Here is a 23,760-nt window from a genome sequence, read left to right as displayed (position 1 = left end):
GCTCCAAAAGTTTAGTCAATTTATAAAAACAAAATGGTGTAGAGTTACAAACCCATTGAGAAATTATATGTATATGGTTACTTGCTCCCAACTTGTATGTACATATGGTTGTTTGCTCCCAGACTAAAATCTTTGATCTGTCCGACTTTGGTTGATTCAAAGGAGAATTAGAATGTCCCGTTATAATTGGTTGAAAGGAGAATTATAATGGAGGAAAATATCAAAGATTGCTGATGCGGAAACTTTGAGAGTTACAAACATGTATAACCATTAATAGTATTCTAAATTAATCTCTTAAATAGAACTTTCATATGATTAAGTTAAATTTTAAAAAACTCATAAGTTGTTTACTTAAATAGTTGAAATTAACAATTCAAATTATTAAGTTAAATTTTAAAAAAATCATAAATTGAAAGCAAGATTAGCAATTCAAACAACTACCTTTCTTCTTCTTACCACTGAATTAGTATAGAAATTTTTAGTAAAAAATCTAAACTAAATTTCAAATAAAATGAGTTTGATTACCTGTTAATACTGCTATTTGAAGATCAGATGTGAAATGAGGAGAGAAACCAAAGGTAAACACCTCTCTTTATATAGACCAGCTTATGAAAATGGCGGGGTTGAAAGGGGTTGACAGCGTGAATAGGGTCTCTATATGCATATATTGTTACGTGGGTCCTTTAATTTGAAGTAGAGTGAAATATATCAATTTATTAAAGTTCTATTCTTTTTCTTTTTCTTTGCAAACCCCGTAAATGGGTTGTTGAAGTCCTACTCTGCAAGTTTTTTGGTTTGAACCAAACAAAAATGTTGAAAAAATCCCTCACATTTAACCAAATGAATTTTTTCGGTTTTCGCTTTTAAATTGGTAACTTTACATCTTTTACAAATGTAAGATTTGGTCCCAACCTAAATTTTTAACCATTTTTTGCCTGAACCCATTACGTGACCAGTACATAATTTTTTTTTCTTGAGCAAAAAAGTTAGATCTCGATTGTAGTTTAACAAATAACCTAATTCGTATTATTTTTTATTCCTAAAATGTAGGAACTCACCTGAATCATATTTATTGTCCCATAAAAAATGAAATCTAGCCCAATTCATATTTATTTTTCCCACTACAAAAATACAATCTTGCTTTTTTGTACAAAAAACTACTATGTATAGGTCACATGGTGATTTCAGACTAAAAATGGTCAAAAAGTTAGGTTGGGATTAAATTTTGCCAATTTAAATTTTTAAGGAATACAAAATTAGCATCTTTAAAGTGAAGGATGAAAATTTTTGTTTAACAAAATGTAAGGGACGTTTTAAATATTTTTTCCAAAACAAAAATTTGTGCGGAATTGTAAGTGAAGGACAAAAAATTTTATTTGACAAAATGTGAGGGACGCTTCAAATGTTTTTCCTAAAAAAATTTAAGCAGAACTGTATAATGGAAAAATAAGCATTTGAATTATCACTTTTGGAATTGTGATACTCTAATTAGGACAAAGCAATGTGTTAATTGTTAAATGTCCATGAGCACATTAGGCGAAAAGAATAAACAATAAAAAATTTATGTAGGATAATTAGGGATACCAATTTCATGGTCTACAAATTTGTATGTGAGGTATCTTCAATCTTAAATACACGATATGTATCCCGAAAAGATGACAAACCATGAAAGAATTTTGCTGTAGTCAATTTAACAATGTTGATCAATTACATTTTCAACATAAGTAGATAACGTCCCACCAGCATTCAGCCAAAACTTTCGTCGTCCTCTCACGTGCTCGGCACGTGGATTGGAAGCATTCAGTCTTTCGCGCCTTGCGCGTTAGCTTCCCACCTGGCCTCGCTGCCAGTATCCCATGTGCTCCCGCTGCCTTCTCTCTTCCCGCTGCCTTCTCTTTGCAGCTGCTCTCTCTCTCTTTCTTCTGTCATTCTTTTTCCTCTTTTCTCTTTCTCTTCTTTCCACAACAATATGTTGCTCTGTCACCTATCCGCGTGCTCTCCAGACTGGTACAAAGCTTTGTTGCGGTGTGGTATTCCGTTCTGCCAATTCTAGGACTTCTGGTACAAAGCTCATTCTACACCAAACCACATTGTCTCCCTCACCTCTATAAGCTCCTTCTACACCTAACATCACAAGTTCTCCTTCTCCCATCAGCTCTGGGATTCTAGGACTTCGAATCCCACCGCAAGATCCTCGCCGTCATCGGCATTTGCCCTTCCTCCCTAGATCTCAGCCCCCTCGCCCTTCATCTCCTCATACTCTCTTCGTTCTCTCTTCCTCTGCCACTATATCGTCTCCCTGTCCTCTATCAACTCGTCCTACACCCACCATCACAAGTTTCCCTTCTCCCACCAGCCCTGAGATTCCTCCTCCGCCTCTCTCAATTTCAGGTTCATCGTTGCCCTTCCCAGGATCTCCACTCCCTCGCCTTCATTTTTATTTTTAAATTTTTGCTCCTCTTTTTTTTTTGTTTTTGCAGGTGAAATATCAATATCAAGCAGTATTTCGATATTATTGGTTTTTTTTATTCTTTTTTTATTTCACTGTCTATATGCGAAGATGTCTTTGCTTTTTTGTGATGTTGTATCTTGAAATTCTAGGGCTTAATAGCTGGTCATTTAGTGGTTTTTTGGTATCTTGGCTGGTTGTATTTTTTTTTATTTTTCAAGGGATTTTTCTTTTCTCTTCTCTTCTTGTTTCTCTGCATCTAAATATGCCTTTGTTTTTTTGTGATGTTTTGGTTTGGTGTTTCAAAATATCTTCAAATTCTAGGGTATGAAGAACTGGTGATTTAGTGATTTTCCCCCTTGGCTGGTTGTATTTTTTGCTTATTCAGAGGATTTTTTTGAAAAACTGGTGGTTTGGTGTTTCTTTTCCACCCCTTTTGCTTCAAGTTTATTCCTCTTCTTCGTTTGCAAGGGACTATGAGTCTGAGTGTTGATAAACATTTTAGTTTCCCTTACGTTATAACTCTGCATGTGTGGTTTTTTTTTTTTAATTTTATTGGGGCTGTACTAGCCATTTCTGAAAGTATGACACAACGTGCTAATATTTTGGCTTCAATTGGGTGTCACATATCTCGCAAACACTACTATCGTGCCTTAAAACAAGCAAACGGCCAAAAAACGGCACGCGCGCACGTTAAATAGACGAAACGAGACGGAAACGGCCCGTTAGCGGAAACGGCAGATTTGACACTCGTTTCTATTGTACTCATAAGTTGAGCTACGAATATCGGATTAAGGCGTATGAGACACCATATCGAAGCTTAAAGGATGAACAACAATTGTTATGAAGACATCCAGAACTGAAACTGGAGGCTTCAGCCCCAAATGAACCAAACACAATCACATACGAAATCTGGCCAACGCACAAATGGTCAGTTTTGAGTGCAAACTGTTTTCTATGCTACACATGGGCAAAAGAGCTGAAAATTTGCAGTTAGATAGTTCATTCCAAATGGAACAACTTTCATGAAGGTCGGCAATCCAAATTCGGAACGGAAGTTGGTCATCAGGACCAAAACAGATCTGACCAGAAAATGGTCATTTTCACGGGCAGGCCTTGTTTGCTCGGCTATATCTCAGGTTTTATAAATTCGATTCTTGAAATTCCAAGGGCGTTAGAAAGCTCTGATATAGGGCTATAAGTTTGGTGTTTTGGTCGGAAGCCCAAACAGCTTGTAACTCAGTCAAATGTGAAGCCAAAGTTCCAGCCATAAACTTTCCAAAAACGTACCAGAATCACAAACCGTATTTGACCTCAATATGCGGTAATGGCACCAAATTCACTACGGTCATCGGATGGGGGTGTAAGACCCACCGTTTCGAAGCTATGAAACAGGGCTACAACAATGTAGAAGGCCACTCAGTCCAAATCCTAGCACAACTAGGTCAAATATGCAAAATACGAAACCAGAATTACCAAAACAGGTTTGCAAAACACACAAAATTTTAATACGTCAATCTCAGCCTACACAGGTCCAAATGCCGAAATTCCAAAGGCATAAGTTAGCTAAGACATCCAGCTACATTTCCTCAGAAGACACCAACTTCAAAATCCAAACCAATTCCAGTCAAAACAGGCAATTACTATCGCAGTTCGGACATTCTGTGCACCAAAAACAGCAACAGTAAAAACGGCATAACTCACTCTACACTAGTCCAATTGCCCTGAAATTTTGCAGGCACACTAAACTCATCAATACCTACAACTTTCCTGTTTTGAGCAAAGTCCAATTCGGCCTCTAGCTATGACCTAAAATTTCGGACAGAATAGGGGTTCAAGAACCCTAACTTTTCACATTTCATTCCAATTCCAAAATTGGTTGCATTTAACAACAATCCACACCTACTAGAGCCAAAGCCCCTTATTACCAACCATCATACTAGTCCAAAACATCAAAATCATATGAAACCAGAAAATTCATCATAAAATGGAAAACTTCACCAAAACTCTTCAAATCAAGAAATAAATCACATTTTCCAACACTCAAGCCACTTCTAAGCATAATATAACCATCATTAGGTGTAGGGGAAAGGTTGAAGCATCACTCACCTAATAACAAGAGAGAGGAAGATGATGGACACCTTAGCTCTTCCAAAAAGCTTCAATAAACCAACCAATATCACCAAAAGGAAAGATTGTATGGAGTAAAACTAACTTAAACTCTTGATTTGGTGGATTTTGGTCCAATTGGAAGCTTGAAAGTTGAAGAATTTCCTTCTTCTTTGAGAGAGAAAGGGCCGGCCAACACAAGGAAGAAAATGGTGATTTTTGAGCAATTTTTTGGATATTTAATCTTTTGGTCAAAAAAGTCAAGAAAGTGAATAGTAATTCTTAAGTCTTCTCCAATGAAATGGTGACACTTGTCACCACCATTAATGCATTCCTATCCTTTCTTTTCTCTCTCACATCAATCATATCTCACTCTCTACTTATCTTTTAACACCCGATAAATTTTACACAGTATCCGGAATTTAACCTAATTGGCCGAATTTTTCCGAACTTTTCGCACTAGTGGGTCCCACGTCCGATATACGTTCTTAATTTCTCAAAAACTAAATAATACTAGAAAAATCATCTAAAAACTCTATTTACTCAATAAAAATTATCTAGGGAATTTTCTAATAAAGAAAATGTAGAAAAACGGGTTTTCAATCTTAACCGGAACTTAGGGTTTAAATCGTAATTCCTACTTAGGGTTTTCGAAATACTCCCAAAACCAAACGTTACCGCCAAATTAATGAATATATCAACGTAGTACGAACTGGGGCCTCACAATCTCCCCTCCTTAAAAGAATTTCGTCCTCGAAATTCCAACTTGCACTAATCAGATCAAATAATCCTCAAAAGCAGTCAAGTACACAACAGGCAATGCCTCAAAAGTTCAACCACTCGAGTAGTAGCCGGTCTACAACCACACAAGTACGAATAAGTTCAAAAGCCGGGTTCAAACAAATAAGCTCAAAAGATTATACTCAAATATACATATTTTTACAAAGTCACACTAAACATATACAAGTTATCCGACATCCGGTCGGTGCAAAATCCATTATTTACGTGAGCACTACGGCACCAAAAATGTAGTCAATCACTGGGTAACAAAAGAAGCCAGGCATACTGGTTATAACAAAATAAACATGGCAGATATAACAAATTAAACATATCAGATAGTCAAAAGGAAATTCCATCAACGGTCCTACACGCCTCCCCTACGGAACCTACCTAATCCACCAGCACCGCCCCGGCGGCCCTAGGGTGCAAACCTAAAGAATAGGTCCAAATAGCTAACTTCAATATTAAGTAAGAACCAAATCGATTCACACTGGGACTGGCCATCTCCAAGTGCAATCAACTCAATCCCCACTTTGCCTTATGGAAAATTACAAAAGTCAATATCAAAATCTTAGCATTCAACATTTACCTTAATAGCCAAGTATCCCACAGTCCGGCATCCTAAACTTCAAGCCTAGGATACACTACAGAGATCGAAAGCCGAAGCTCTGATACCAACTGTGACGACCCCACTTCTCCCAAGGGCGAACCCAAGGGTATCGGCGGGCCGCCTGCCTAGCTCGCGCCAGGACTCAAAACCTAAAGTTCGAAAGAGCACTAAATACAATATATACAATCCCAAAAGAGTTATAATTACATTCTCCAAAAGTATCGAGTCAAACCACCATAACAAAAACAAACATCCTAACTGTTCAACTATTACAAGCCAATCTAACTATACTAGTATACGAGCCAAAAGTCCCCGCGTCGGCCCCTGCTAAGGAAAACAAAAGGAATGGGGTAAGCTATATGCTTAGTAAGTAAACAGGGGCGAAAGCATAAATTTCACATAACAGTTACACAATAAGAGTAAAGCAAAAGCAGAAAAGTAACATCACATAATAAGGATACAGGTGGCTCCAAAGCCAACTCATATGCCATGCGTGATCTCCTGCCGACACTCCGTCGACTGCAAATAATAGTCCGTAGAACTTCACTTGTACACCCACCGACACCTTATCACCCTCACTGGCCAGTCACCTCACAAACTTGCCCGGGCGAACGAAATCACAAACTTGAGCTTGAGTCACAAGCTCGGGTCACAAACTTGGTCACCTTCTCGGTGAACCGGATTCACAAAATTGGTTCATAACATGAACCTACAAACTTGGTGACCTCAGACTAAGTTGGACTGCCTTCGACCAAGCCCTTACCGGCTCGAATAGTCCAACCAGGTCAAGAGTTCGCCCCAAACTCACAAACTTCACAAAATTATTCAAAATCACAAACTTTGCAAACTTTACAAACTTTATTCGAAAGTCGCCCCGAGCCACAAGCTCAAGGGTTTTGGTTCCAAAAGGTTCATATACATATGCCAAGTACAATTATACATTCAAATTAGGGTTTAGGTCGAGTGCGATAAAGTACACCCTCGCCTAAGTACCCTTTTCACATATCTCAAACACATAGCAAAGAAAAAACATCAAACTGGCCTGAATACTTACCCAGAAACTGAAATAGCAAAAGTACGAAGTCGGATCGAAATGAACAGCTAGTAGTGGGCCCCACCAGTTCCGCCCAGCTCACCACCGTCTGAAATAGAAGATTGTGTCACATAATCTCGCAAACGACTACTATCGTGCCTAAAACAAGCAAAACGGCAAAAACGGCACGCGCGCACGTAAATATGACGAACGGAGACGGAAACGGCCGTTAGCGGAAACGGCAGATTTGACACTCGTTTCTATTGTACTCATAAGTTGAGCTACGAATATCGGATTAAGGCGTATGAGACACCATATCGAAGCTTAAAGGATGAACAACAATTGTTATGAAGACATCCAGAACTGAAACTGGAGGCTTCAGCCCCAAATGAACCAAACACAATCACATACGAAATCTGGCCAACGCACAAATGGTCAGTTTTGAGTGCAAACTGTTTTCTATGCTACACATGGGCAAAAGAGCTGAAAATTTGCAGTTAGATAGTTCATTCCAAATGGAACAACTTTCATGAAGGTCGGCAATCCAAATTCGGAACGGAAGTTGGTCATCAGGACCAAAACAGATCTGACCAGAAAATGGTCATTTTCACGGGCAGGCCTTGTTTGCTCGGCTATATCTCAGGTTTTATAAATTCGATTCTTGAAATTCCAAGGGCGTTAGAAAGCTCTGATATAGGGCTATAAGTTTGGTGTTTTGGTCGGAAGCCCAAACAGCTTGTAACTCAGTCAAATGTGAAGCCAAAGTTCCAGCCATAAACTTTCCAAAAACGTACCAGAATCACAAACCGTATTTGACCTCAATATGCGGTAATGGCACCAAATTCACTACGGTCATCGGATGGGGGTGTAAGACCCACCGTTTCGAAGCTATGAAACAGGGCTACAACAATGTAGAAGGCCACTCAGTCCAAATCCTAGCACAACTAGGTCAAATATGCAAAATACGAAACCAGAATTACCAAAACAGGTTTGCAAAACACACAAAATTTTAATACGTCAATCTCAGCCTACACAGGTCCAAATGCCGAAATTCCAAAGGCATAAGTTAGCTAAGACATCCAGCTACATTTCCTCAGAAGACACCAACTTCAAAATCCAAACCAATTCCAGTCAAAACAGGCAATTACTATCGCAGTTCGGACATTCTGTGCACCAAAAACAGCAACAGTAAAAACGGCATAACTCACTCTACACTAGTCCAATTGCCCTGAAATTTTGCAGGCACACTAAACTCATCAATACCTACAACTTTCCTGTTTTGAGCAAAGTCCAATTCGGCCTCTAGCTATGACCTAAAATTTCGGACAGAATAGGGGTTCAAGAACCCTAACTTTTCACATTTCATTCCAATTCCAAAATTGGTTGCATTTAACAACAATCCACACCTACTAGAGCCAAAGCCCCTTATTACCAACCATCATACTAGTCCAAAACATCAAAATCATATGAAACCAGAAAATTCATCATAAAATGGAAAACTTCACCAAAACTCTTCAAATCAAGAAATAAATCACATTTTCCAACACTCAAGCCACTTCTAAGCATAATATAACCATCATTAGGTGTAGGGGAAAGGTTGAAGCATCACTCACCTAATAACAAGAGAGAGGAAGATGATGGACACCTTAGCTCTTCCAAAAAGCTTCAATAAACCAACCAATATCACCAAAAGGAAAGATTGTATGGAGTAAAACTAACTTAAACTCTTGATTTGGTGGATTTTGGTCCAATTGGAAGCTTGAAAGTTGAAGAATTTCCTTCTTCTTTGAGAGAGAAAGGGCCGGCCAACACAAGGAAGAAAATGGTGATTTTTGAGCAATTTTTTGGATATTTAATCTTTTGGTCAAAAAAGTCAAGAAAGTGAATAGTAATTCTTAAGTCTTCTCCAATGAAATGGTGACACTTGTCACCACCATTAATGCATTCCTATCCTTTCTTTTCTCTCTCACATCAATCATATCTCACTCTCTACTTATCTTTTAACACCCGATAAATTTTACACAGTATCCGGAATTTAACCTAATTGGCCGAATTTTTCCGAACTTTTCGCACTAGTGGGTCCCACGTCCGATATACGTTCTTAATTTCTCAAAAACTAAATAATACTAGAAAAATCATCTAAAAACTCTATTTACTCAATAAAAATTATCTAGGGAATTTTCTAATAAAGAAAATGTAGAAAAACGGGTTTTCAATCTTAACCGGAACTTAGGGTTTAAATCGTAATTCCTACTTAGGGTTTTCGAAATACTCCCAAAACCAAACGTTACCGCCAAATTAATGAATATATCAACGTAGTACGAACTGGGGCCTCACATCTTCACAAGAGAAAAAGTTTGCAATTTTGCTTCTACATCCCTCTTCAATTTTAGTGTTGAAGATTTGATTAACTAAGTTAGGAGTAAGAAGGATATCTACACAATTGACACGAGATATGACTTCAGAAGGTCTACTACCCTGCCTAACATTTGCATAAAACTGACGCACCATTGCAGGGTAAACAATTTGAGGGATGTCCAACAAATGAGTCAATTTCTAAAGTTTGAAATATTCTAAAATAGGATGGAGCTTAAATTTATGAAAATAAAAAATGTCTATGGACCTTTGAGTGATGAACCCTTTTTGTGAAATCAAGTCATATCACTTCTCAGCTTCTTCATCTATGAATTTTGGTAATTGCTGCTGTTGCTGTTGATTGTCTCCAATCTGTTCAGTACTACCAGAAACTGTTCCTTTCCCTCTTGCTGATCATTGACGAGTTGGTGTAGCAATGGAAGAAGAACTTTTGTAACACCATGTCCGATAGCAGCTAATGATAATCCTCTTCAAGTTCTCATGTTTATTTGAAAAAGAAAGTTTTGGAGAGCCTAAATATGTGCAACTAAATGATGCTAGATGGATAAAATCACACAAATCAAATTTCAAGAGGGGGTTTGAAGAATTTGGGAATTTTTGGGATTTTTCAATTACTATTAAGGAGACGTGTTTTTGTTGGAATTTTGATAAAAGAAACAATGTTTTAAAGTGTGAAAGGACGAATTTTCAGTTCAATTTTGATGAAGAACGGTGAAATTTGAACTAATTTAAGATGGAGAAAATTAGGGCTTATCCCCTTTGTCTAAAACTCTTGAAGCAAAACGAGTAGATTGAGCGTCCAAATGACTTTAAAACCTGATAATTTTGACCATCGGATGGCCGAATGTAGTTGAGTTTATCCGACACTTGTTTCTGAACCACAAAAGTAGAAAACTTATTTAGAACACTATTGGACGTCCATTGTTTTAGTATTAGGCATCCGATACTAATTAACAGAGAATTTTTTTCTAAAAATTCTTTCTAAAATGCCTACTTTTGATCTCAAGTATAAAAATTGATCCAATGGCAAGGCTTTTGTAAAAATGTCTACTATTTAATATTTAGAGCAAACATAATTTATATAAATTTCCCCTCTTTGAACAAAATTGTGAAACCCCGTATTTTTCTGTAAATAATGTTAATAATTATTTTACTAGTTATTTACTTAGTTAATTTATCTCTATAGAGGTTGATGTTAATGTCTTATCTTATCTCAACCACCAAGTGATAGTAAGAGTCATGATAAGAGAGAGTAGGAATTAACATGAACTTGTAGATATTATAGGAGACAAACTAGGAGATAAAGTAGGAAGAGATGGAAGTTAGTTTGAGTTGGTGGAGTTATCTTAGGAAAAAAGTGGCGTAAACTAACTCCAACTATAACTAGTCTAATAGTGAGTAAATTTTCTCAACGTTACAAGAAGAAAACCATAAAATAAGAGAGTAAGAACACGTCAGCAGAAGAAGGAAAAGTTGAAATCAAGAGATTGGACAAAGGAAAGAATACAAGAATTCGGCTCCTATGACCATGAACACGTAAGGCCGCAAACTCTTCTTTTAATATTTCTTAGTTTTCTCTTTTACTAACCAAAGATTTTCATCCGTAGTAGCCCCAAAACATGTCTGAAATATTAGGTACAAGTTTTGTGAGTTTTGATAAGTGTTTTTGTTTAAATTATGGAAGTTCATAAGCCATGCAACTACCTTTTGGTTAACAATACTATTAGTTTGAATGTAGAAAGTCAAAAGAATACTCAAACCAATGAAAAAAAAAAGTGAAGTAACCGGACCATGCTTTATATAATGTTTGGGAGGAATTGATGATTTCTCTTTTGAAACACCTCTATGGTTCTGCCTATCATTGGGCTTTGGTTACAGAATAGAAGGAATTTTATGGCATAAGGGCCACTTGAAGGCAAGGCCACTGCAGAGGCCCCGCCCTGGGCCTGTACACGTGGCAGTCCAGGGCGATCCGAGCTGGGCTTGAACCTTGGGCCCATGGGGAACCAGCCCAGGTCAGGCGGCGGCTAGGGCTCCGTAGGGCTCCAGAGAGCAATCCCGCCTAGGTCGGGATCGTTCCCCCGCAGTGCGGGAAGGAGGCTATTCAGGGCAAATCCCGAAGCGTACGGAGGTGAGACTCCTAGGAAGGTATAAGGAGTAACGCACAATGACTGCGAGAGGTATAGAATCCGGCCGATTGACAAGGTCATGGTAGCCTGGTATAAAGTCCGGCCGATTGACCTATGTATGAAATGAGACCAATCGATAGTCGCGAAATCTATTGGTCGCCCACCTAGAAGGGGTTTAATCTCTAGGCTGAGTACTCAGAAGCCGGATATTGCATGTGCTTGTTTATGAGCTATGTTATGAAATGAGATGACATGATTGATATACTTTACGATTTGCAAGTATGTTCAATGAATACAATCATGTCATATTATGAGTGTTTCTAAGCTATGTTCGGCAAGCCACCTCTAGAACCTATGGGACTAAGTGCCATGTTAGACAGAGGCCACTTATGTTTAAGCCACTCACTTTCAATGGAATATATTTATGTAATACATGAAATGGGATGACAAATGTTTTTAATTGATATATGCATGTGGCATGGTGTGAACGAATTTGTAAATGTATAAATAATACATATATAGCTACATGATCGGACAGAGGAGTAAGTATTACCTACTGGGCATACGTCGCTCAACCCACGTCCATTTATCTTTCTTGCAGGTTGAGAAAGCCGACTCGTGTACGTTTAGAAGATAAATGAGAAAGGTATATAGATAGATGTTTAAATTCTGAGGAGTTAGAATAAAGCATTTTGTAGAGGTAATTTATTGAAGTGTATGTGTCTCATTGGTAAATGTAAGTTTTAAAATTTGAGTGGATTTTGTAAGTTATGATTATGATGCCTTGTATTTATGGGAGTAACGTCTCATAGATACGGCGTGCCACGCTGCAAATCTGGTCCAAGGACCCGGATTTGGGGCGTGGCAAAAATCGTGAATGAAATGATGCTTAACATCTATATGTTTAGTTCTAGAATGTTGAGTGGATTTCTAGTCAAATTGATAGCCCAAGTATTATCACAAAATATAGGACCACATTCAAATTTTAAACAAAAATCAAGACAAATATGTTTCATTCACAGGAATTGAGCACAACATGCTCCTGTGTCAATATATTCGGCTTTCGCCATAGATAAAGAAATGGCACCTTGCTTGTTACTAAACTAAGAAACCAAACAATCACAGAAAAAATGGCATGTTCCACTAGTACTCTTTCTATCTATCCAACATCCAATAAAGTCGACAACTGAAAAACCAACTAAAGCAAAATTCTTTGATATAGGACATGACAAACCATAATTCAAAATACCTTTTGAGTATTTAAAAATACTCTTAACGGTAATCAAATGAGACTCTTTTGGGCACAATTGAAATCTAGCACACAAGCAAATGGCAAACATAATATCCAATCTACCTGTAGTTAAATAAAGTAAACTACCAATCATACCTCTATAGAATTTTTCATCTACTTTGGTACCTTTTCCATCCTTATCAAGCTTGGTTGAAGTGCACATCGGAGTCCACACCTACTTGAATCTTCCATGCCAAACCTTTTGAGTGGCTACTTTGTGCACTTGGTTTGGTTGATGAAAGTCACTTCTTGATAAACTATTCAAATAAACACAATAAGACTCGATTACAAATCATAAACCAATGCCAAATACTACCAAAATAGGGTTCTAAAAGCACACACAAGCAATAGAGGAAACCAGAAAAATCCGGAAATGGAACTAGCTTTAACCCTGAAAAAAAACAGTTTTTGACGTCATTTTGCGGTAATGGCACCAAAGGCACTACGATTATCGGATGAAGGTCCAAGACCCACCGTTTCGAAGCTAAGAGATAGGGCTACAATATTCCAGAAGGTCACTCAACCCAGTTTCGAGTGTAACCAGGTCAAAAATGCAATCTACTACACCAGAACCGCAAAAATAGATTCACAGAACGCATTCTAGTGTAAACATCATAAATCAGCCTACCTAAGTCCAAATCCAGAAATTCCAAAACCAATCTGAAAGCTAAGAAACAGGGATACATTTCATCAGAAGACCTCAACAACCAATTCGGAAGCATTCCTAGCCAAAATAACCAATTACAGAAGCAATTCCCAAATTCGGGTAAAACCAGGACAGCAAGGGTAATTTCGACTTTTCTCAAGCTACGCTACTCCGATTGATCTGAAATTTTGTAGGCACCTCTAAAATATCATTCCCTACAACTTTCATGTTTTAAGCCAAGGCCAATTAGGCCTCTAACTATGAGCTACAAAACCGGGCAGAATGAAGAACAATGAAACCCTAAGTTTTCAATTTCTTTCCAAAACAGCAATTGCTTGCAATTAACCACTTTTTCCACCTCCTAGGTCCCTTACATACCATTTCCAATCATCATACATAGCCACACAATCATATTCATATTAAAACAGAAAAATCCCCAATAATTACAAAACTTCATCAATTCAACCAAAAATCACAATATAATCCATAAAGTTGCATCTTATACCACCACTAAGCATAAATTAAGCATCATTAGAGGGAGGAGAGTGGTTCTTCATAACTCACCTTAGAAACAAGAGAGAGAGAGCAACAAGTCCTCTTAGCTTTCCAAACAACTCCACCAAACCCCACACAACCACTCACTTAAGGTTTTCTATGGAACAAAAGTAAGATTAAGTGGTTGTTTTGATGATTTGGAGCAAGATGAAATCAAGAACTTGGAGAGTTTCTTTCTTTCTTCTTGAGAGAGAGAGCCGGCCAAGATGAAGAGAAAAATGGTGAATTTTGTGATTTATTTGGTCAATTGGACAAAAGATGAATAGTGGTCTTGCTTAAGACCAAATCCCATGGTGACACTTGTCACCTTCATTAATGCTTGCCTAACTTTTGTCTCTCTTGTACCAATCCACTTAGCATCCTCTACTTATCTCTTAACACCCGGTAAATTAAATCCAGTATCCAAAACTTAACCTAGTTGGCCGAATTTTTCTGAACTTTTCGCCCTAGCGGGTCCCACGTCCGGTATACGCTCTTAATTTCTCAAAACCTAACCGATACTAGAAAATTCATCTAAAAACTCTATTTACTCATAAAAATTATCTAGAAAATTTTCCGGATACAGAAAGTGCAGAAAACAAGCCATTGAATATAATAAAATCCTAAAATGGAAAAATTACGGGCTCTCACACAAATACTCATTAGTGGCACTAAAAACAATATCATCCACATAAATTTGAACAATTAGAAGATTATTCATGCAAAATTTTGTCATAAAATGGTATCTACATGTCCTCTTTTAGAGCCATTTTCAATTAAAAAACCACTTAATCTTTCATGCCAATCTCTTGGAGTTTGCTTCAAGTCATAGAAAGCCTTTAAAAGTTTAAAAACATGATTTGAAAACTTTTCATTTTCAAAATCGGAGGGTTTGTTCAACAAAAACTTCTTGATCAATAAAACCATTTAAAAAAGCACTTTTAACATTCATTTGAAACAATTTAAAATCTTTAAAGCAAGTATAAGCAAGAAAAATTCTAATGGATTTCAATCTAGCTACGAGAGCAAATGTTTCATCCAAATCGATTCCTTCTTCTTGAGGACACCCTTTAGCAACTAATCTAGCCTTATTTTATACATTCTCACTCTTATCATTCAATTTATTTTTGAAAACCCATTTATTTCCAATTACTGGATAATCTAAAGGTCTTTCTACTAAAGTCCAAATATTGTTTTTTTCAAATTGGTTCAATTCTTCTTGCATGGATAGAATCCAATTTTTATCCTTTAAAACCTCATTCATAATTTTAGACACAAATGATAAATCAAATCTAAATTATCAAGTTCTAGTAGAGGAATGAGCTTTTACCCTTTCAAATGGATCACCTATTATAAGCTCTTTATGATGATTTTGTGCAAATTTTCGACCTTTTTGAAGCTCCTTAGGTGGTTCATCATCTTTCTTCTCTTTTCTTTCTTCCACACTTTGAGAAGTGCTTTCTTTTGGTGGGTTTTTTTCATCTTGAATACTCAATTTCTCAAGACCTTCTTGCAAATCTATATCACCATCCTTGCAAAGATTCTTTATAGCAACATCATTAGATTCATCAAATGTATCATGAATAGTTTCTTCAATCACAAGGGCTCCTCTATTGTAAACTCTATATACTCTTTTATCACTAGAATAACTCAAGAACATACCTTTACTCATTTTCTTATCAAATTTAGTAAGATGTTCTTTGATATTTAAAATAAAATATTTGCAACCAAATACTTCAAAATAACCGACAATTGATTTTTTATCAAATAAAAGTTCATAAGGAGTTTTGTTTAAAACGGGTATTAAAAGCATTGTATTCATAACATAGCATGTCATATTAACTGCTTTGGCTAAAAAATATTTTGGCAAATCACATTCACTAATCATGGTTCTAGCGGTTTCTTGAAGAATTCTATTTTTTTTTTCAAAAACACCATTTTGTTGGGGAACCTTAACAGTTGAAAATTCATGTAAAATACCATTATGATCAGAAAATTTCAAAAATCCATAATATTTAAATTTGAAACCATTATCTGTGAGAACCCGAAAAATTAGGTTATATTTATTTATTTCTTTAAATGCATTTTCTTTACTTTAAATTATTGCCTTAATTTCTTCAATATTTTTATAAGTGAGTCAAGCTTTTAAATCATTTTCGTGGTATAAGTTAGTACATGTCAAGTTTGAAGTGTATTATGGATGTGGGACCCGCTAGTGCGGTAAGTGCGATAAAATTTTGATGATTAGATGGAATTTTGCATAAAGTGATATTATTTTACAAGGTGCTAGGGAATAATTAGAGGTTAGCTAGATAAATTAGCTTTGGAAGATAAGAAGATGAGAACAAAACCCTAAAGAGCCAAGTGTCGCGAAACCATTGGATGTTGGACTTTGACCAAGTCTTCTTAACTTTACTAAAACCACATTTGACCACAAATTGTCTTCATTTTACACTAGCTTGGTCGAAATTTTGAGAGGGAGAAACCAAGAGAAAAGTTCATCTTCCACCTCAACTTCTAGCTTGAATCTTGAGTTTCAATCCACAAGCTTGCAAAATACTCCATAAAAGTGGTTCACTAGGGAAGATTAAGAGTTTGAGTGGAGAGATTTTTGGAGGAAAAGCACTAAGCTTCCATCTTTCTTGGAGTTACAAGGTATTTATGGCAAGAAACTCTCTTGACTTCAAATATTTGTCAATTAGTGGTTTAGGGTTTCAACTTTGGTAGTTTTATGAGAAATATTATGGTTTGAAGTGATGTTATGGAAAAATTCAGTTTTTATGGTGAATTTTCTGCCCACATATGATACTTGTGACACCCCGAAAGAAGAAGGGTTTTCATTCTATCTATATGAACATGTGATTGTGTATATTAAGTGTAATTGTGTGAGATTATATATCTCTATATATATCTTTGTTGGAAGTACGAACGAACGCGGTATGTGAACTTGGAAAGAAAAATTTCTGCTGAAAATGCTTTGGACCAAATCCGGCCAGTTCTTGGCCGGATTGTTGGCCGGATTGCTTGAGGGATTTGGAAAAAATTTTAATCCGCCACTGCCTTGAATCCAGCCTGGAATCCGACCGGAAATCCAGCCAGAATCCGGCTGGATTCTGACGTGGCAGTCCGGCAGCCAGGTTTCACTGGCTGTTTTTCCTTTATTCTTATCTTGTTTTGGCTGAACTTTCCTCATTTTTCTTCACCTTCTTGGCCGGCACTTTGAGGAGCAAAATAAGAGAAAAGCTCTTCCATTTCTACTTCAATTTCTTCATCCAATCTTGAGATTTCACCGATGGTTTTGGAAACCACTCCATACAAGTGTGTGTTTAGGAGGTTTAAACCTTTTGGTGGAGTTGTTTGGAGGGTCAAGCACTAAGTTACCTTGTTTCTTGTGGTTGTAAGGTAAGTGGCCAAGAAATCCTCTCTTTGTTCCTTATAATCGGAAATTAGTGGCTTGTAAAGGTTAAAGATGCTATTTTGTGGATGATTGCATGATTTTAAGTAGAGTTGGACTAATTTCTGATTTATTGGGGATTTTTCTGATTTTATATGATAATCATGGGTTGGCTTTGGAATGATGGATTGATATGGTATAACATGAAGCTTGTGTCTCTTAATTGTGGTTAATTGCGAAAAATTTCCGTTTGAAGGGTAAATTTCGGATTTAGGGTTTTGATTTGGAACTTTCTTATGATTGGTTATTGTGCTTTTAATTGGTTAAGATTTAAGGGTATTGAGGCCCTAATTAGGTATGTTTTATAGTCGATGAGTTGTAGATGAAAATGTGGTTGAATTGAGATATATTTTGTCTTGTATTGTAATATGGAAAATAAGAAAATTAAGGGGAAATGCTGTCCAATCTTTGAGAGTATTTGATTGTTTTGAATTTGAGTTGATCTTGATTAATTGTATGGAAATTCTTGTGATTTGGAATTTAGGAGGATAAGTTCCATATTAGCGATATTTCTAGACTTGATCTAAGTTATTTCCTCTTTGATTTTGGCATGTATATGATTAGTGGAATTTATTCTAGTATGAAGGTGGAATTCTTAGCCCTTAATTGTGAATTATTGATGGTTATTTGTAAAGATTAGTTTAGAAGTGTAAGTTCAGCTTTATGGTATTCTTTCTGCCCTCATGTGATAAGTAGTGGTTGATCATAAAATGATAGCTTTATATTGTGATAAATGAAGCTTTGGTATGCTAGTTTTGATTACCAAAAGGAATTTTAGCTCGAGTATATGAATTCCCGCTTAGGGTTAGTAATCTGCCCTGTTTTTGCACTGAATGTTTGGCCTTGAGAGAGATTGAATCGGCCCTTGCCCAAAACCTAGAAGTTGTAGACATTTGAGTTAACTACCTACCTGAAAAATTTCAGATTGATCGGAGTACGGTAGCTTGTGAATTGACTGAAATACCCTTGACTGTTCATAGACCCTGTTTTGCGGACAGTTTTCTGTCCTTTCCGAGATTTCGATATTTGACCCTGAAAAGGTATGATTTGGCTTTGGAGGTCTTCATAAGAAATGTTAGTGTATGTCTTAGCTTCGTAACGTCGTAAGATTCGTTTCAATCCGATAAGTGTAGCTTCAATTGTGATTAAAGTGTCAAAAGGTGATAGAAGCTTGATCATGTTAGAATTCCTTTGCTTGACTTGATATTTGTAATCTAGGGTTTCGACTTGAGCAAGGCGATGATGTATCATGGATAAGGTTTGTGAGCCGTGGTTGGTGAGTGACCTTCAACCTCTTTCCCTACCTATTTGACTTAATTGAAATGTTTTAGTATATATATAAGTTGTATCTAATCCAACGGTGTGGTTTGTGAGTGATCCCTCAACTCTTTCTAAAGTTACTTTTGAACTAATTCTTGCATTGGTTACACGATTGCATATCATTGTGTTTGTGTGTGTGCCATGATATTTTGGCTCCGATGAGTTCTTGGGAAAATCTTGTGCTTAGAACCAACGTCTCCACTACTGTTTACGCATTCTTTGGAGCACGATGGCTCCTTATTTCTGTTTAACTGTTACCTGATCTAATGGAGCGTTGGATATTTAAGTACAAAGATTTCACTGGCTCAAAAGAGCAATATACGCACAATTGATTACTGATTCTTGATATCATTTAAATGCACTCTTGTAAAGCTTATTTGATTACTGTTTTTACTGGTCACTCGCTGAGCTTCTAGCTCACCCCCAAATTTTTTCTTCTCCCCACAGGGATCGAGGCAAAGGAAGTGCTTGTATTACGTTATTCGTGTGACTGGACGGCATATATCTTGTATAGTTTGGATTTGGAATCATTTTGTGTAATAGTTGGGCTAGTGTGACTGTTTGGAATTGAAATGGATGGATTTCTCTTGTACCCTTTGATTTTAGATTTCTCTTGTGTGATTTTGGGCTTGTATGGATATTTGGATTTGAATCGAATGTATGTGTACGTTCCACGCTTGGGAATTAGGTTCTGTTTCGCTTATGATATGGAATTCTTGGAGGAATTGATGTATATTTGAGATTTACTGTGTAATTTATTTGAGGACTATAGTAAGTGAGTGAGTCTCGGCGAGAGTTGGGCAGGCAGTCCGCCAAACCCTTTGGTTCGCCTTAGGGGGAGGTGGGGCTGTCACAGTTGGTATCAGATATTTGCCAACCTTAGAAAGGGTAGATCACACACTGATCTTGTTCCACGCGTCAATTCTGTTAACATAGGGTTGAACCCTGACATTGTTAATGCTATTCTGGAAACCAAAATTGAAAATAGTTTTAAAGGAAAAATTGCAAACTTCTTTTCATATGAAGAATTTCCTTCTGCATATCATCATTTTCATGTTGCTAAATTGATGACGTATTTTCAAACTCATTTTAATACTCCTGCTGAGGCGAGATTGGAGGATCTCAGTTCTCAAAACTTGATCATCTTTACCATAATTTTGAATCTGTTGGTCCCTACTGATGGTCATAGGACTGATGCCAACAAAATGGAGCTTTACCTGTTCTATTGTTTTCTTGAAAAAATCAGAATTGATTTTGGTTTTGTTATGTGCAAATTCTTGCTCAAAATCAGCACTGATAGCCGTAGGAAACTTTCCTATGGCAAATTTTTGACTCCTATCTTTGCTCATCTTGAAATTGCCTTTACTGGAAAATCACCAAAAGAAAGTGCATCAATTGTCTTCTCCAAGGCTTATTTTGAAAGAAAAAATCTGAAATTTTTTGAGGATCATTGGTGCTACAAGGAAACTGTTTCGGAGTTTAGGAGAAAGAATTTTCATGAAATTCCTGTTACCCCTAGGACTCCTTGAGATCAGTCCATGTTTGTCTCATCCTTTACTATCCATCCTAGAAAGTTAGCCGCTAAGTTCTCTTCATCCAACTCTGAGGTCATTTCTTTGCTTGAGGATCTCAGACAACACATCCGACTCCTTGAAGATGGTTTGATAATGACCATGTCATCTGAACAGCAAGCCACCTTCATTGACAAAAAGAATCTGCTTGTGCCTCCCATTCATCAAGAAAATGAAAACGCACACCGAAAGGAGCCGAGAACTGAACCAACTACTAAAACTACTCCAGAATACCGTGCCTCCAGTTCTCAGCCACAGGACAAGGGAAAGGCTCCAGCAACTAAAGAAGAAACTGATGATGATAATGATGATGACGATGAGGACATTGAAGAGGAAGAAGATCCTGCTCAGTTTCACTTGGCAAGAAGAAGGTTTGGATCCTCCAAGATCACCATTTAGGCACTTCTAGGCAAATGCACCGTATGATTAGGATAGTAGTTCATAATAGGCTTTTGGCATCTTCTGCATTTTAAACATTTTGTGTGTTCTGTATTACGAATTATATTTTCTTTCCTCTGATGGTCTGTAAGACTATTTGGTTATCTTTTGTGGTTTGAATTAATGTTGTTTTTATGGATTATCCCTTTGTTCTGGATGAATGTGCCTAACTCTGTTTGGCCTTTAATTTCTGATATTGACTGCTGTTGACAATTGCTGCGTTACTGCATATTGCTGATGTTGTGTTTGTGTTTAGTTTTTTGCTGTAATGGTTACAATTGTGTGAGTTGTATTGCTGATTGATGACTGCCTCGGATTGATCTAATGATGAAAAAAGGGGAGAAATGATTACTGTTCTAATGAGTCAAGTGTAATAAAGGGAAGGTCACTTTAAGGGAGTATTCACACGGTAGAGGAGTATCATTCTGAGGGAGTATCACTCCTCGGATGTCATATGTAAGGCAGAGTTGTGCCTAAGATGTAGTTTTCTCCATCCGATTGTTTTGTCAATCAACAAAAAGGGGAGATGTTTATCTCAGTCCGCAACTTTTTGATGATTTAAAACAAATGGATGTTACTAATATTCTCTAAATAGACCTTTTTAGAAATGGAGCAAAACTGGGTCAAAGATTAAGCACAAAGGATGCTGAAGCTACTGTCGGACGCACAAAAAGACTGGATCGGACGTCCGACAACCCTTGCGCAACTTCGGACTGTAGACACCAAATTTTGATTTTTAGACTTATTTGATTCAATTTTAGGTCTTTATTTTATTTTTGTTTTGTTTTATTTTATTTTGATTATGTTTCGTGTCTCTCATTTTATTTTAATCGATTTAAGAGCATTTTACACTAAATTTTAGGAAAAAAGAAAAAAAAAGAGAAAAAAAGAAAAAAAGAATGAAAGACCATCAATCAAAATTGAATTTGTTTTAGGGCATTGTTTTAATCTTATTTTTATTTGACTTTTACTGCTTTAATTAATTAAAAAAAAAGAGAGAAAAGAGCTCATGCACCCGAACTACACAGGATCCGTGCCCATTTCTTCATATAACATTTCAAGCAGAAAATGAGAAACGGAAAAAAGATCAGGAAGGCACCGCAACTCCTTGTTTTTTATTCACCATCGGATGATCCACAAAGCTAATGACTTGGCTTCCATCAGAACCCTTTAGAGGAGGGTTTAGTGTTTGGTTTGTTATAAAAGGAGATTTGGAAAGGGTAAAAAACAGCGGCTGGGGATTTGGAAATAGAAGGTGACGGCTAGGGTTGAAAAGGAGGGTTTTGTGGGTCAGAAAGGGAGAGAGCAGAGAGAGGTGAAGAAAGGGAAAAAGGGCGACTAAGGCTGCAAAGAGGCGACGGGCTAAAAAAGTAAGTAAGAAAGAAAGGCAAGGAAGGAGGTTGGGCAGCTGAGGGATTTGGATGACGGCTGAAAGATATAGAAGGAGAAGAAGAGGGACAGCTGTAGGTACTGAGAGCAAGGAACAAAACTGGGGAAGAAGAAAGGATGCAACCGGGAGAAGAAAAGAGAGATTGAGAGCTGGGCAGAGAGGGAGCAATCTAGAAAATCTAAGGAGAGCGGCTGAGTTTAAGAACAACGGAGGAGAGTTTCTGAGCAAGGAGGAGAGGAGGTCTGGTGTTACTTCCCAAGGAGCAAAAGGGCCGTTGGAACTGTTAACCTTCACTACCACCACCATTTCAGCCCTCCATCAACACCGGCAGATCTTCACCGAGGTATTTCAGTCATGAATTCATGCCAAAATTTGGATTTTTCTGTTGTTACTGTTTGGTTTATGATTGAGGAACGCATGGGGTTTTGACATGAGATTTTTAGGGACAGTAGTTTGGGCTCCTCGGTGGTGGTTTTATAATGAATTTAAGATGCTTTTGTGTGGTGTTTATGGCTGATGTTTGTGATAAATAAGCCCAGCAAAGCGTAGATCTTTTCTCCCTGTTATCAGATTTGCATGACCTTTATTTTTGTTTGTATTGGAGTCCATCATCAAGTTGATGATTGTTCATTATATTGGCTACTGGCCCTTCAAATGCATGAAACAAAAGGAGGTTTTCGCTGTTTTCTTACATTTCATTTGCACTTTCACAGTCCATCTAACCCTTTCAGCTCCCTGTCTGGTTTCTGCGTTTGAAGAGGGTTGTCTGTTTTCTGATTTATGTTGGGCTGAGATATTAAGTCAATGCTACAGAACTTTTTCTTTTCCTTGATTTTCTGGTCGAGTTTTAATAGATGTGCAAGTCACATTTGCTGCGCTTGTGACTGGAAGTTGTTGAAGTTTCAAAGTTTCATGAGTTTATCAATTTTGCCGTGACCTGTTTTCGTTCGGTGTTCGGAATGTGTTGCCCATGGGCCAGTTAAGAACATAATAAAAGATGAATTGCTGCAATACTGTGAATCCATTGTGACTATTTGCATTAAGAGAAAAAAACTCCAGTTGCTCGAAATGAAGTTTTGGCTGGAGTCCTTTGCTGCATTTTGCTGTTTTGTCTTTGTTTTCTTGGCTCAGGTTCCATCTGAGGGATTCATTAAAGCTGAACAACCATGTTTGAGTTAAGAATTTGTGGAGAATGTTTCTCACGTCACCTTGCATGAAAGTTTGCTGGATTTTACATTACCATGTTGTTGGCTTATTGAATTCGGTGGTGATCTTTAATTAATGTCGATAGCTTTGATTGATTGAATGAGATGTTAGTTGTTTTAGGATTGCATCTGAGAAACCCATTATATTGTAGCAGAAATGGTAGAAACAAAGTGACTTCATTTGGCCGAAAGTCTTCAATGCATGCATGCCAAAAATACTTTTAAAAATTGCCTTTTGACCCCTGTCCTTTCATATAATTCCACTATGACCCAACCAATTGAATAATTTCCTCAATTTGGTCCGTGGCAGCTTTAATTTTACAACTTTTCATTGCTTGTTTGCTTCAATTAACTACCATGTTTTGTTTAAATTGCACTTAATTCATGATTTTAAGGGCTTTATGATCAAGTGAGTTTGTGTTTGC

This window comes from Coffea eugenioides, chromosome 4 (assembly GCF_003713205.1).
Source record: "Coffea eugenioides isolate CCC68of chromosome 4, Ceug_1.0, whole genome shotgun sequence".
Taxonomy (NCBI): domain Eukaryota; kingdom Viridiplantae; phylum Streptophyta; class Magnoliopsida; order Gentianales; family Rubiaceae; genus Coffea; species Coffea eugenioides.
Note: the sequence above shows the minus strand (reverse complement) of the source record.